This window comes from Pinus tabuliformis, chromosome 7, assembly GCF_031772625.1.
Source record: "Pinus tabuliformis cultivar Carrire ecotype Pingquan chromosome 7, CPIR1, whole genome shotgun sequence".
NCBI classification, from domain to species: Eukaryota; Viridiplantae; Streptophyta; class Pinopsida; order Pinales; family Pinaceae; genus Pinus; species Pinus tabuliformis.
The window spans coordinates 1,056,888,241-1,056,901,675 of NC_142293.1; the positions used below are offsets into that span (position 1 = coordinate 1,056,888,241).

Sequence of the window (13,435 nt, forward strand, 5' to 3'; positions counted from 1 at the left end):
TTCTCTTCCGAAACAGAGTGAGCGAGCGGCGGGCTCGAGTCGACACTCTTTCTGACCAATGGTTGGTCTGGAACAGGCTGGACACAGTCGGTTTCGGGAAGAGGGGCCTGGACAAGAGAAGAATGTGAACCAATCTCATTGTCGGGAGGCGGATGATCTGCAGCTGCAGAAAGACGTTGATATCCAACGGGGAGTTGGGGTGAGGGAGCTGGGAGACTTTCCAAGACACTGGAGGCTTTATCCATGAGTGGACAAAGGTGAAGGGGATGATTGCCTTCACAAAGTCTACAGGGGATTCGAATCTTCCCTTTTCCCTTACCATTCCCAACTAATAAGGTAGCATCGCCGTGAGCTTCAGAGGATGATGAGGGGTGGGCCGGATCGCGAGACCATACTTCTAGTACCCTGGGAATGCTAGGACAATTGCGAAGAAGATGGTCCTCCTTGCATAATCGACAAGGAAACTTAACCTTCCGCGGAGGAGCGGAAGGTGGCCCGACTTCAGGGGGACTCGAAGGAGTAAGAGTTATACTTGTAGCCTCTCCCTTAGGAGACTTCTTCTTCTTGGTCTTTTTCTTCTTCTTCTTAGCCACCTAGTTATTCGAATCGAGACTTTCACCAGGCGAATTACAAGAGGAAGACGTAGAAGTAGGCGTCGAAGGGGAGAGATCCACCTTAGGATCAACATGATGTTGTTCAGGTGGAGGGACTGATGGACTAGGAGCCGACACGGCAGGGACCAAAGAGGTTGAAAACAACCAAACAGGCAACCCGATAGTTAACCCCAGAAGGGATAACGTTGCCATATAAGGATCACCAACATTCCTGAGAGGAGGAAAATGACCAGGATTCCCGTCAGGAGGGGAACTTGGGTTGGTGAACCCCGGAAAAGTTTCCATGACAAACAAAAAGAAACCTACTCAAGCTCACGCACACAAGATCTAACCAGGTGATGTTAACGTGGTCGAATAAATTTTTAAGACACAGGAACTAAACTTAACCTTTTCATGTTTTAAGAGTCGAGAAAAAGACAAAAAGATGACTCTAGTCTCCTTCGAATGTTTAATGAGCACGAAGTGACAAGACGCTCACTGGCACCTTTTTATTTTAAGGAGTCCGAAAAGGATCAAAAGTGACTACTCTGGAGACTCTAGGCAAAGGGTTTACCAGGCAATCCGTAGAACTGCTTATACACCTCGGCAATCGTATGAGAACCAAGGACTTTCCGTACTGTAGTCAATCTTCCCGAATGCTGTGTTGGGTGCGTTACGGCTCGCAAGGCGGCAGACTCAGCTTCCTATGGATCAAGGATAAAAGCCTAGTGGGGTCTCCCCATATACGCGAGGGTACGTGGGAGCACAATCTGTGCTAGACCACTATCGAGTCACAGAAGGAGGAATCACCCAACCGTAATGTGAAACAATAGTGACTATGTTTAAAGACGCTGGAACACATCTCTAGCCTAGACCTCTAAATGTTTGCGTTAAGTTCCAATGCGTTTTTAAGTTCATTCAGCTCATTTTATGGTTGATCTTCGATTAAGTTTCAATTTCCAGGTCCTACCGTATGTAATCTCTCGCAATTCCCTAAATGCAAGCTATAATGAATGAAGTATCCTTTCCTTCGATGAACACCTACCTATGGGAGGGTAGAAATATCATTCCCAAACCATGACAAGCGAATGCAAACACTAAGAAACACAATGCATCAATACACTAATCTCACGATGCATTGATACTACTAATGAAAGATTTAAATTTTTCTTTCAATTTCTCAAACATGAAAATTCGTAATGCAAATGCACTTTCACTTTCGTATGCTAAATGAATGCAATTTTTTTTTTTTGTGAATTCAAGAAGACAAACAAGCAAGTGTGAACTGATCGATCCAAACAATTTTGATCTATGCTTGGTAGTGAAGAAATCGAATCAACATAAAAAGTGGTTCAATAATCGACACTAAAAATCAACCAGCAACAAGCAGTGAAAAAGCCTCAAGCAAATCAATAAGAGGGTTGTGGATGAACCTTGAATAGACAAGTAACCCAAGAAAATGGTTTCTCGATGAAACTTCTAAAGGGCTAGGTCACATGGTCTAAAAAACACAAGACTCACTCGAATGAAATCAAAGAGAGAGTGCCCCTAACCAAAAGTAATCAAAACAAGCTAGTGAGAGACAAGAAACAACAGGGGATAAGAAAGATTGATGAATTCAGGAGATAAAGTTATAAAAACAACTTTTCAGGAATCAGCGCAAGTTACACACTGAGAACCCGAGATGATCACAAATGTCAGTGCAATCTTTACACAGACAACCCGAGATGTCAGCGCAATTTTTACACAGACAACCCGCGATGGTCGCGGAAAAACACCCATTTTCCGCGATGATGTGATTTCAAGAGTCGTCACGGGAATTAAGCTAGCAACCCAAGATCATCGCGGGTAAAAAGCTACCAAGTGGCGCTGACATCGCGACTGTACACGTCTTTTCCGCGATGATCCGATTTCCAGGATCGTCGCGACTGTTAGGCGTAATTACGCGATGCACAGGATGTTGCAAAAGGGTGAGCGCGATGACAGCGTGACTGTTAAAATTAAATCCATGATGGAGCTCAAAAATAGTGACAAGCAAATCAAAACTCCCAAATCAAAACAGCCAATCTTTCAATCAAACAGGGGCATTTCCCAGATCAACCCAGGAAATGCAAAAGACTGATAATTAATCCCCAAAACTTCAAAAGAGACCAAAACAAAAACTCAATGCAAGAATGAACAAAAAGGGACAAAGGCCAGCTCCCTAGCGGATTCGCAAAATTGTTGGAGAGGTAAATCCCCTCTACGGATAGAGGTGATCCCTACTAGCCCAGAACGGGTCTAGAAACAATCAGTCAATGCTACTATGCAAGTTCCTAATTGCAAATAAAAGGTAGGCAATGAAGACCTACTTGGATTTCAACGCTAATGTTTGATTAAGAGACGTCGCTCTCGCTCCTTCGCTTTGGCCGGTCACAATCCTCCACAATTCTCGTGGACAGACACCTGCACACACAAAGAGAAACACAAACACAAGCGTGAAATCTAATAAATGCAATTATACATCAATCAGAAAGGACATAACTCACATTAACCATTACAAAGACAAATGAGAGTGGAACCATAATAGTAGTCATTTATTATTAATCAATAACAGAGAAGAGTACAACCAAAGTTCTGACGTCGAATCCTTCTCAAGAGGGTCCAGCCAGCAAGTCTCTTAAGCATTCACCCTTGGAGGTAGATCTCCCAAGACAAAAACTCTCTCTCACACAAGTTTACACAAGAAAGCAACACTTCACAACCTTCCTTGAGCTCTCTAGCAATCCCACACTTGTCACACCAACTACCTACTAGCAGCAACACTCTAAGCACTATCAATCTCACACTGTCAAAAACTATCCAAAAACTAGCTGCTCATGGAAATGGTAGAGGCATAAATAGGAGAAGGAGTCTCCATGAATGGTGGGAGGATGAGCTTATCTCCAAGGAAGGTGGCTCAAATGACGAAACAGACATGCCAGAGAAGGGAGGGTGACATTTACAAGGCCAACAACCAGGTCTGGAGTCATCTCGAAGGTCGGCTGTTAGAACAAACTCGCCCAAACTAGATCAGCGCGGGTGTATAACTGCACTGGAGCACTGACATCGCATCTGAATAACAGGGAAGGTTATGTCAGCACGATCCAATATGAATAGAAGATGCGCTGGTTCATGAAATTCGACCAGCGCGGAAAACACATGTGCTTTCGCGCTGGCAGCGCATTCGTTGTATTATGGGGCGTGAGTCAGCGCGATTATTTTAATAACAGTCGCGATGATGGAAAAAACTTTGGCAAAGTGGGTCATTTGGCAACATTAGAGAGCATGATCATGATTGATTTGAACTCATGACACAGTAGGGAGACTGACAGGGAGACAGTGACAAATTACTATGTAACAAAGGGCAAGAGGAAGATTTTTGATTGCATGGAGGAAGAGTAAAGCTGCAAGCTCTAAGCAGACCCACTTATGCAGAAAGCAGCTTTGGTAATAGAGGCAAAGATACAATAGCATGACAAAAGAAACGTGAAAAGGCAAAGAGAGAAATGAAGAATGGAGGAAATAGAGAAGGAGCTACATGAGTTGAAGGAGCAACTCCGGAAGGAACAGGAGCTACGCAGATAGGAGAAGGAAGAGAAACATGAATAGGTACAGCAGGGGGTGCAACTTGTGCAAACAGATGAAACTACGCCTGTACAGATAGTAGACTCATCAGAATAGCTGGAATCAGGCACATAGGGTGAACCATTGTAGGAGCAAGACTTTGCTCAGGAGATAGAGAAATCACTTAAACAGATGGATAGGGATATGGATCAATAGGAGTTAGAGCAAGACATCGACCTCATGCCTCACCACCAAGAGGTCAACCCACCAACTTCACCACATCTAGAAGAGGAGCAAGTCCCAAGCAACCAAGGAGACACCAAAATACTTGGAGACAATCCGGAGGGGGAGATGTACAACATCTCATTTAATGAGTCTCAACATAGAGTTGTGCAATCTCGCAGAGTGTCGACTCCGGAGGATCATACATCTCCTGCGTAGTTTGAGGAACAAGTGATCATGTCTGATGTGCACAAATATCTAGCAGTGTTGGCCAATGCTACCAGAGCATATGCCGAAGCCACTAGCTCAAGTGTTCGCTTCCTGATAGCTGGGAACGAGCGAATGGCTAAGGAGCTATAGATGTCCAAGTAGGGAGGAGAATTGGTTACAGCATCCGCCCGAGCAGAATTAAAGAAGGAAATACTAGATGAAGTATTGTCCCTTGTCACATTCATGCGAGCAATTTATTCCAAGTTTGGTATTGTGCACAAGGTAGCTGTCCATCTCAATGGTTGGTAGCAGTGATGTGCTAAAAGAGCACATATCCTGTCAAACGTGCATGTTGTTGTTGATTACACGTAAACATGGATGATGAGATACAAGGGAGGTTCACTTCACTTACTTAAGATGATGAAGCCCAGAGCGGTCAAGATGAAGGCAGGCATCTAGAGTTAGATCCGGAACTATGAAGATCTCCCACATCTCATCACTAGCCTATAGGCTTCCCATGCATGTGTATTCAAGAGAATGGATGTTGTTGTGCGCGCACATGTGATCCCATCTATTGGGACACTCACCCAGGCGAAGACAAAGGCACATGTCTGACTAGAGCTTGACTCATACTTTGACGAGTTGATGTGCATAGTCACCAGCCGAGACTTTTCAATGAGTGTAGACACCATGCACAAGTATGTTGCTAGTCCGGCCGCACTCAAGACAATGATGCACATGCTATCAGATGAGTTGGATAGAGGAACCCAATCAGTGTACCCGGATGCTATGGAGGCAAGAGTTTGTTTCTAGAAAGATGTCACCTTAGAGTACATGGACACCATCACAGGCTACCGAGCTTGGCATTAGTTTGCTATTGTCAACCACCATGAGGATGTCGAAGAGGTGGTCTTCCAATAATTGTCCGAGTTATAGTGATGTCTTGCATGGCTTGCTCAAGCCATTTTGCCTCACATGGGTACATGTGCATTATAATGTAACGTCTTGTCAAGTGTAAGTTCAAGTGTCGATAGTTGGATGTAACAGTCATAGAGTATATGAAGAGTCACGAGGGTAGATGAACTGTCACAAAGGGGAATGTCAAGGGCCACCCCACCCTTTGCTAGAAATAGTCCCTCATAACTCATTGTATAGGATTTTGGTGAGCCAAGCTTCCGATAGGAGTATCTTAGAGAAAGCTTGGATAGTGTTGTAACAAGCCTTGGCTTCTCCACGGCGCAGATCTAGTATATCTCTTTGGAGGAGCAAGTGGTTGTGGATGTAACATTCCACTATCAGAACTAGTGGTTAGACATGGATGTATTGTATGACTGGAACTTACACTTCTTAATATAGCATAGCCAGCATGTTTCGTGCATATGTTGTATTGTATTTTAGCTATCTTGAGTACTCTAAATGATATATGTATCTGTTTGCTTACACATGCATGTATAACTATTTGTGTATATGTATGTATGAATATTTCTTAAATGTGTTGTTGGTTTAACCATCACTTTGGATTGCTAGCTTACTTTCTTTCCATGTTGTGATGCATCTTTGCTCATGCATTCCCTTCTTAACTCCATGCTATCACAGGTTTCCAAGGGGCGCGCTCACCGCGCCCTCTTGATTTACTGCATATGTCACACCCTTGCTACCAATAGGGACCTCTTACTTGCCTCTGTGTGAAACCACGTTCAAGGCATTACCATACGGCCCACTGCTGGGACTCCTACACCAAATGGTCTGAGGTCTAATTGGGACTTCTTACTGGGGAGATCCCCTAACATGTTGGCAGGTCTCACCGTCAACATTTCTGACGCTAAAAGGAGGGCTAGATGACAAGCTGTGTCCTCTCATCCTGGTTTGAACCTTTGCATATCTATCATGGAGTCTTGCACTCTCAACCCTCCATGATGTTTTTCACATGCTGAATCTGTCACCATCTCAAGGGAGTTTTTTGATCTCTTGTCTACATACATGTATGATGGTGAAGGCGAAGTGGCCTGGCCTGAGTTCTTACATGACTTCCTTGCCATGCTTCACAAGGAAGATGGATGTTTTGACGAACAGGCCAGTCTATTGCTTGCATACACACTTCACGAATCCCCACATCAGTGGTTGTGCTACCTACCAACTGATAGCGTGCACTCACTTCAACACTTCTGTGATCTCATTGAAGATACTTTCTATAATTTTGATCCAGAATATCTTGACCACCGACCAAACCACATTGAAAGTCTTCAGCCGGTTTCTGGGTATTAACTTTGGGTCAATTGCCACCAAGCCATCTGTTGTGTCGTTATGTGTTCAAGAGGTCACTGCAAATAAACCATTCATCTGCAAAATATCTGTCACCCATATTGACCATCCCTGAGTCAGTCCTTACAGCTACATTTCTTCAACTTGATCTATGATTTCGTGTTGTGGGCTTGCCTGCAACGGGTCACTTTCTATCGACATCAGCACATTATCTAGAAAGATGACCTAGAAATCATCAGTACCTTGAGATCTGCATGCCTCTATGGCAGGTTTCTCGCCTTTGACGACAGTTTACATCATTGACTTTTGATCGAAGGATTTCGTGACATGTTCGACATCAACACATTCATTCACATCTCACGGATTGTACTGGGTACTTTGAGAGCCATTGACATCACTGGTGGTTTCTCTCACACTTGTTAACAGTTTATATCATTGACTGGTAATCAAGTGGTTTCTACCATGTTCGACATCAACTCATTTATTCGCATGGATAGAATCGTACTATTTTGGGAAGCAGAAATGAAGACCCTGGATCTAGTTTCCGCCATCCAGGCCGCGAGGAGTTTTGTATTCATTATACAGTAGACTAATCATAAACAGATGGCTGCGTCCATACTGTGTCTACATGAGTCTATGATTATAATGTACTGCGAAATCATTCCTATATCAGAGCAGTAGTTAGTGTTAGTTAAATTTTTTGATCTGAGTATGGGAATGCCTACCTTAGCGATGATATGATCTCATATATGTATTTTGTGTTGAATATTTGCAGGTTCCGACTGGGCTCTCCACAAGATAATCCTCGAAATTATAAAGTGCTTCACCCTTCCTGGATGATATGAAACCCTAATCTACTACAGACTTCGCACTTTAGGGGGCAATCTGTTACACTAAAATTTGTCACCATGACTATTTGCAGTCAGTATGGCTCCATCAATAACCATACTGTCCTCCTTGGCAAGTCTTATACCTCTTCTCCTCATGTCAAACTCCAAAAAAGAGAGAAAGTCTTCAAAAATCAATACAACTCTGGTTACGCAGTTTCTCTTACTCTTACCTGCGTGTACGCACCTCAAGTACATAATACCTGCGTACTTGTACGCTCTGTCTGTAAAGGGGTGGGTGCGTACCCCTGTAAAAGTCAAAAGGCGCAAGTTTTACTTCAAAAAACTTACTTATGGTCGATTCTAGAACATTCTAGAAGATGGTTTGACGTGGATTGAGCGCCTCCAGATGGTTCATGCATCCCAATGAAAGAGGAACTTATCCCATGAAGAGGGGAGCTATCCCTTTGAAAGAGGAGCTTATCCCATTGATGGTGGACCTGATTAACTTCCTCCAAAGCATTATAAATACAGGCATTGGGCCAGAGGGAGGGGAGGTTGAAAGCTGAACATTCCTAAGGGTAGATGCTGCTGAAATTAGGACTCCCTTATAGAGCTTGAGAGGAGAGATTCCAATCCTTTCTTAGCTTCATTTGGAAGTGGGTGAGCTGATCAAAGTAGAGGAGAACTCTTGCTGGACCCTGGGAGGGACCTGCACAACACCAAGGCACTGGTTGTAAGGTTTCTTTTGTTTCCAATTAATACAATTAAGTTCATTTTTCTCAACAAGTTGTTATATATAATTTGTTTCATAAACTCCTTGGTCTTTATGATGAATATGTTTTATTATATGAGTTATTCTGGTGCTATGTAATCGTTTTCTTGTTAGTGAATGCAGGCTTCAAGGAGAAGGAGCTCATCTGGATTGAAGAGGCTTGGCTACTACAAACAGCGTTGGACTAAAGGTAAGCCTTAAACACCTGGTTGCTTTTATTTTAAATGCATATTTAGGGGAAGATAGTGCTTGATTGTTTTGTTTGTCACTAGAAAAGCCTTGTTTTCTAGGGAGGTCAGTTTTGTCCACAAAATTGACTCTTTCCGCATGAAAAAAAGAATAGTTACATTCCAAAAACTGTCCACAAGGAAAACTTGAAAATGTGTTGAAATGCAGAGCTAACTTACTGCCTAAAAAATGACTAAAAGAATGACTAAAATCGAACTACAAACTAGCTAACTTCTGCCTACAAAGTGACTAACTGAAATGAGACCCTAAGCCCTCTTATTTATACAAATTGAGGACCCTAACAGCCCTCCTAAACTTTAGGAAATCGGCTGCCAAAACTTGTAGTTAACAACACTTTTACTAGCACTTGCTCAGCTGCCCTTGTGATAATTGATTTGGTGGCCCTTGAACTCCGAACTGATAGTGGAGAATTCGAGATAAGGGCCCATAAATGAAGGGGACACCTTCCTACAAATCCTCTCCCTTGTTCTTCCATGAATTTGGCTGCCAAGTAATCATTAAAACCTTTGATTTTGTCTCAAAATTGACTAAAAATCTGCACAAAGCACCCATTAGACTTGTTGGCATAATGACTAACCCAATTCACTCTATTAGCATAAATATAATAAAAAACATGCAATAAACTAATGAGAATGGTGGATTAAGTTGAATTAGGAGGTTGAATGAGCCCATATAATTATCCATTTTTGGGGCTCATCATCACCCCCCTATTGAAAGTGTTGCTCATCCTTTGAGCAACCAATCTATCTCCTCATCTTTGATGGCCTTGGTGGCCTCCCTATCATGCCAAGCTTCTGAAGTGATTTCCTCTTCTCGGTCATGAAACCATGCTTTTCTCTCTGCTTCTTCCCACTACCTGTGCTCCTTTTCCTAGAGAATTCTCAGCTTCCTGTAGAACTGTCTCAGCATCCTGTAGAGAGGCCTTTGTGTCCAACATTTTCATTCTTTCTCTCCAGGTGGATGTCTTCGGGCTTCCCCATTCATAGGTGATGGATTTCCTTGAGGGAGACTTTTCCTTTTGTGTAGCTGGGGTGTCTACAATTGTAATTGGCTCTTTTGACTGTGGTTGGGGTCTACCAGTTTTTATCCGCATGCTCCTTCTTGCCTTAAAATACATGGAAGGCTCCCTCTTTCGCTGCTCTTTTTGCTTTGGAGATGTGCTTAGGGTAGCCAGTACAGCTGCTACCTCCCTGGCTAAAATCTCAGGCGATTTTTCCTTCTGTTGCCTTGTTTCTAGACTTCCTGTAGAAAGTCCTGTGTTGACTGTTTTCTAGCTTCCTGTAGAAACGGTTTTCTGGCTTCCTGTAGAAGCTGTCTTCACTATTTTTGTTTGCTTGGCTAGATGTGGCTCTTCCTCCTTTTTTTTCCTCTTCTTTTGTCTTCTCTACCTTTGTTAGCTTGCTTCCTCATGCTTTTTTTTGGCTTTCTTCTCATCTTGTTTAGCTTCTGCCTTCTCTGCTGTAGTCTTTTTCTTTTCTGTTCTTCCTTTGTTTTGCCCTCTGCTTGAATGATTTGTGCTCCCTCATCATTGGTTTTTTCACATTCTTCAGGCTTGATTCTTCCCTAGAATTGCATCGCTTCTTTTGCATAAACATGCAACAAATAAAACTGTTTGTTTTCTTGTTCTCTTGAAGCCAGAAATTTTTCAAAACCCATGTTTTCTTCTAAAAAGACAACTCATTGCCCCTCTTGTAAACTTGTTACTGCTCCTGGAATGTTCGTGTTTTTCACAACAACAACTTCCAATTTTTTCTCTCTTCAAACTTTTCCAACCTGAATTTGCTTCTTAGTTTTTTGAAAAGAAATCAAATTTTTTTATTTTTATTTTTTTTTACAGATCAGAGAGCAAATAACATAGTTTTTTTCTTTCAGAAAGTGAACAATCTTGCAAATTCATTCTTTCACATATGCTTAGTTCTTATGGTTGCATCTCTCTTTTCAGAAGAATGTGAGAAAGAAAAAAAATATTTTGGATGCAGAGCGGGAAAACGGAGAGATTGTGAATAACCCAAAGAAGGAAAAAAACACGGGCAGTCTTTTAAGCTTCACTTCCTTTCTTTCAACCCAATATTGTGTCTTTAATCCTCCACCTTATATAAATATCATATGCAGAGCAGTTTCCTGAGCCTACCTCTTTTCAAGCTCCAAACTTAGTGAAGAAAAACTCGGGCTTCTCTGCTTCGGAAGGATATACTATACTTCTTGTAGAACGTCTTCCTGTAGAACGCCCCTGCACCTCTGAGCGAGCCCGATCTGCAGTAGAATCTTGAACTAAGCTGAAAAGCTTGTGGAGGATGATGGGTTAATGGATTGTGGGAGTAGAGGACATGTACTTCAGCTAAGAACACTGGAGGTGCAAATTAATCAGCGGGTGGTGAGAGTCAGTCGAGCATTCTTTAATTGCTGCGTGATTTGCGGTGAGGGAGTGAAGTGGCCAACATGTGCGTTGGCCCATGCAGACGGCGGTGCTATCATGAAACATCATGTTTCCTACCTGAGATCACTCCATCAATTACGTTGAAGGTCAAACAGTCACCATTACCTGTTTCCCGATTCCTCCTGAGATGGTTGAGCGCACGTGTCTCATTCACCCACAGAGCGCTGTTGAACTAGATGATTTTTTTAATCCCAACCATCTCATTGCTCATGCAGTTTCCAAATTAAATTCATGCAATCAGAGGAATGAGTTTTAGTCACGTACCTGGAAGTCAAATGGTTGCTGTGAGGTGTTGTGGCCTTTCATTTGCTGCATGCACCCGTTTCTGTGGTTGCATGGTGGCTTGGTTGCTGATTCATGGATATTTTTTCTTGTGCAGGTATCCTATGGCCGGATCCATACTGTAGGAGCTGGCTTCATGTTCAGATCTGCACCCTCAAGCTGCTGATGTCGAATTTTCGCAGGACCGAAACTTGTTTTCACCATTGCTCCCGAACGATAGATCGGATCGATCTGAAACTTTGTGAGCATGTTCCTATCATCATTATGCACCTCACATAGCAAAATTGCGATCAATGGGTGCATAGATTTCGAGAAAAATGGAAAATGGCTGAAGATTACAGAGATCAATTTCTCAAAAATCGTGCATCAGAATCGGCTCAAAATGCTTGGGTAGGCTACTATCACCCATGTGCATCTCCCCATGAAACAGGTTTTGAAACAGATGCATGGATATGGAAAAAATGCAAAAATGGCTGAACGTGATGGAGGCTGATTTCTTGGAAACCGTGCATCGGAATTGGCTAAAATTGCTCAGGCATGTTTCCATTGTCCCTATACAACTCCCCCTGTAACAGTTTTGCAAATGGATGCATGGTTTTCAAGCTAGGGAAAAAACAAATTCTGTTCTATGTATTTTTTCTTCAAAGCATTCTGTAAGTTTTTGCATGGTAGAAAAAATGAGCTTGGGCTGTGATGCAGGCATGGAGATGATGGAGGAGGAGTTTGAAGATAGTAGGACTTCTGAACCCTTGAGGAAGCTAGCATGTTCGGAAACTACCTTTTTGTAATCCATTTCTAGCTTCCTTTAATTTCTACAGGAACTTCCTGTAGAAGCACAATGAGGTGGAAAAAATGATGGAGAAAGGTGAGGGATGGAAACAGGGGTGTTTGCAGGCCTAACCAACATATTCCAACCATCATATTCCCTTTTAAAATTGAATTTGGTTCATCTGAAGGTTCTACAGGATGTTTCAGAACTTCCTGTAGAAACGCTTGGAACTTCCTGTAGAAAAGCCTGGAACTTCCTGTAGAAAACCAAATCCTGACCTGAATGTGACCAAATCCTAGGAGAGGTGAGTGGCCATGGAGGGATTGTCTGAAGGGATGTCCTGGAGCCTGGTATGGACTCCTGTCCTTGTTTTGCTTGCCCCTCTTTTCCTACAAAGTATTCACTGCAACCTGCATTTTTTCACGGAGATTAGTCCTGCTTTCTTTTTTCTTTTTTCTTGAAAACAACTAGGGCGCCTCATGGAGGTTTTCAACCTAATTACCTACCTTGGGTGCCTCCAAGGGAGGTTTTCACCCAGGGATCTTATTCTCTTTTTTTCTTCTTTTTTTCAACCCATTGACCGCCTCATGGAGGTTTTCAATCAATGAGCCAATCTAAGGCACCTCCGAGGAGGTTTTCACCTTAGATTTTTCCTCTTCTTTCCATTTTTTCATTTTTTTTTCTTTTTTCTTTTTTTTCTTTTTTTCTACCGTACCCTACTTGAAAAACGAAATTCTTTTCAAGTATAAGAATACTTCCAATGAAGCCATGTGCACATCGAGATTAGAGACAAAATGATGTGGAGGCTTGAAATGCATGCTTTGACAGCTATCTAGATTTCAGAGACCAAATGATCTGACTTTGAAGGGATCAAACATAGCTGAGGAAGAGAGTACCGGTGCGACTTAGTGACCGTCTGAAACCATATCTCAATATAGCTCTGATATCCTTGGTCCTTTCGCTGATCTGGATCATTCTTCATGTCACCTTCTATCATGACCTTCTCATCTTCCTGTTTTTGCTGATTTTTCTCTTGACTACATGGAGGATTTGATGGTAACCATGAGGGAGCTTTCTCAATCTCTGATTTTGATCTCTTCTCTTCATCACGTGCAATCCATGGTTCTTTGATCTCCTCTCTTGAATCTTCTTTTACCTTTGGTCCTTCAATGTTGTCAATATAATCTCTATTTTGCAACACTCTTCCTGAGCTATGGTGAAGAT

General features: G+C 42.4%; 1 pseudogene across 1 annotated transcript in view; it reads right to left on the reverse strand.

The window, feature by feature from the left end:
- Window positions 1-2,940: 2,940 nt before the first annotated feature.
- Window positions 2,941-13,435, reverse strand: part of LOC149251287 (putative phospholipid-transporting ATPase 5 pseudogene) — a 32,990-nt pseudogene continuing 22,495 nt past the window's right edge. The window contains exon 3 of the transcript XR_016265443.1: window positions 2,941-3,038. The product of XR_016265443.1 is annotated as a putative phospholipid-transporting ATPase 5 pseudogene (transcript). The remainder of the gene's footprint in view (window positions 3,039-13,435) is intronic.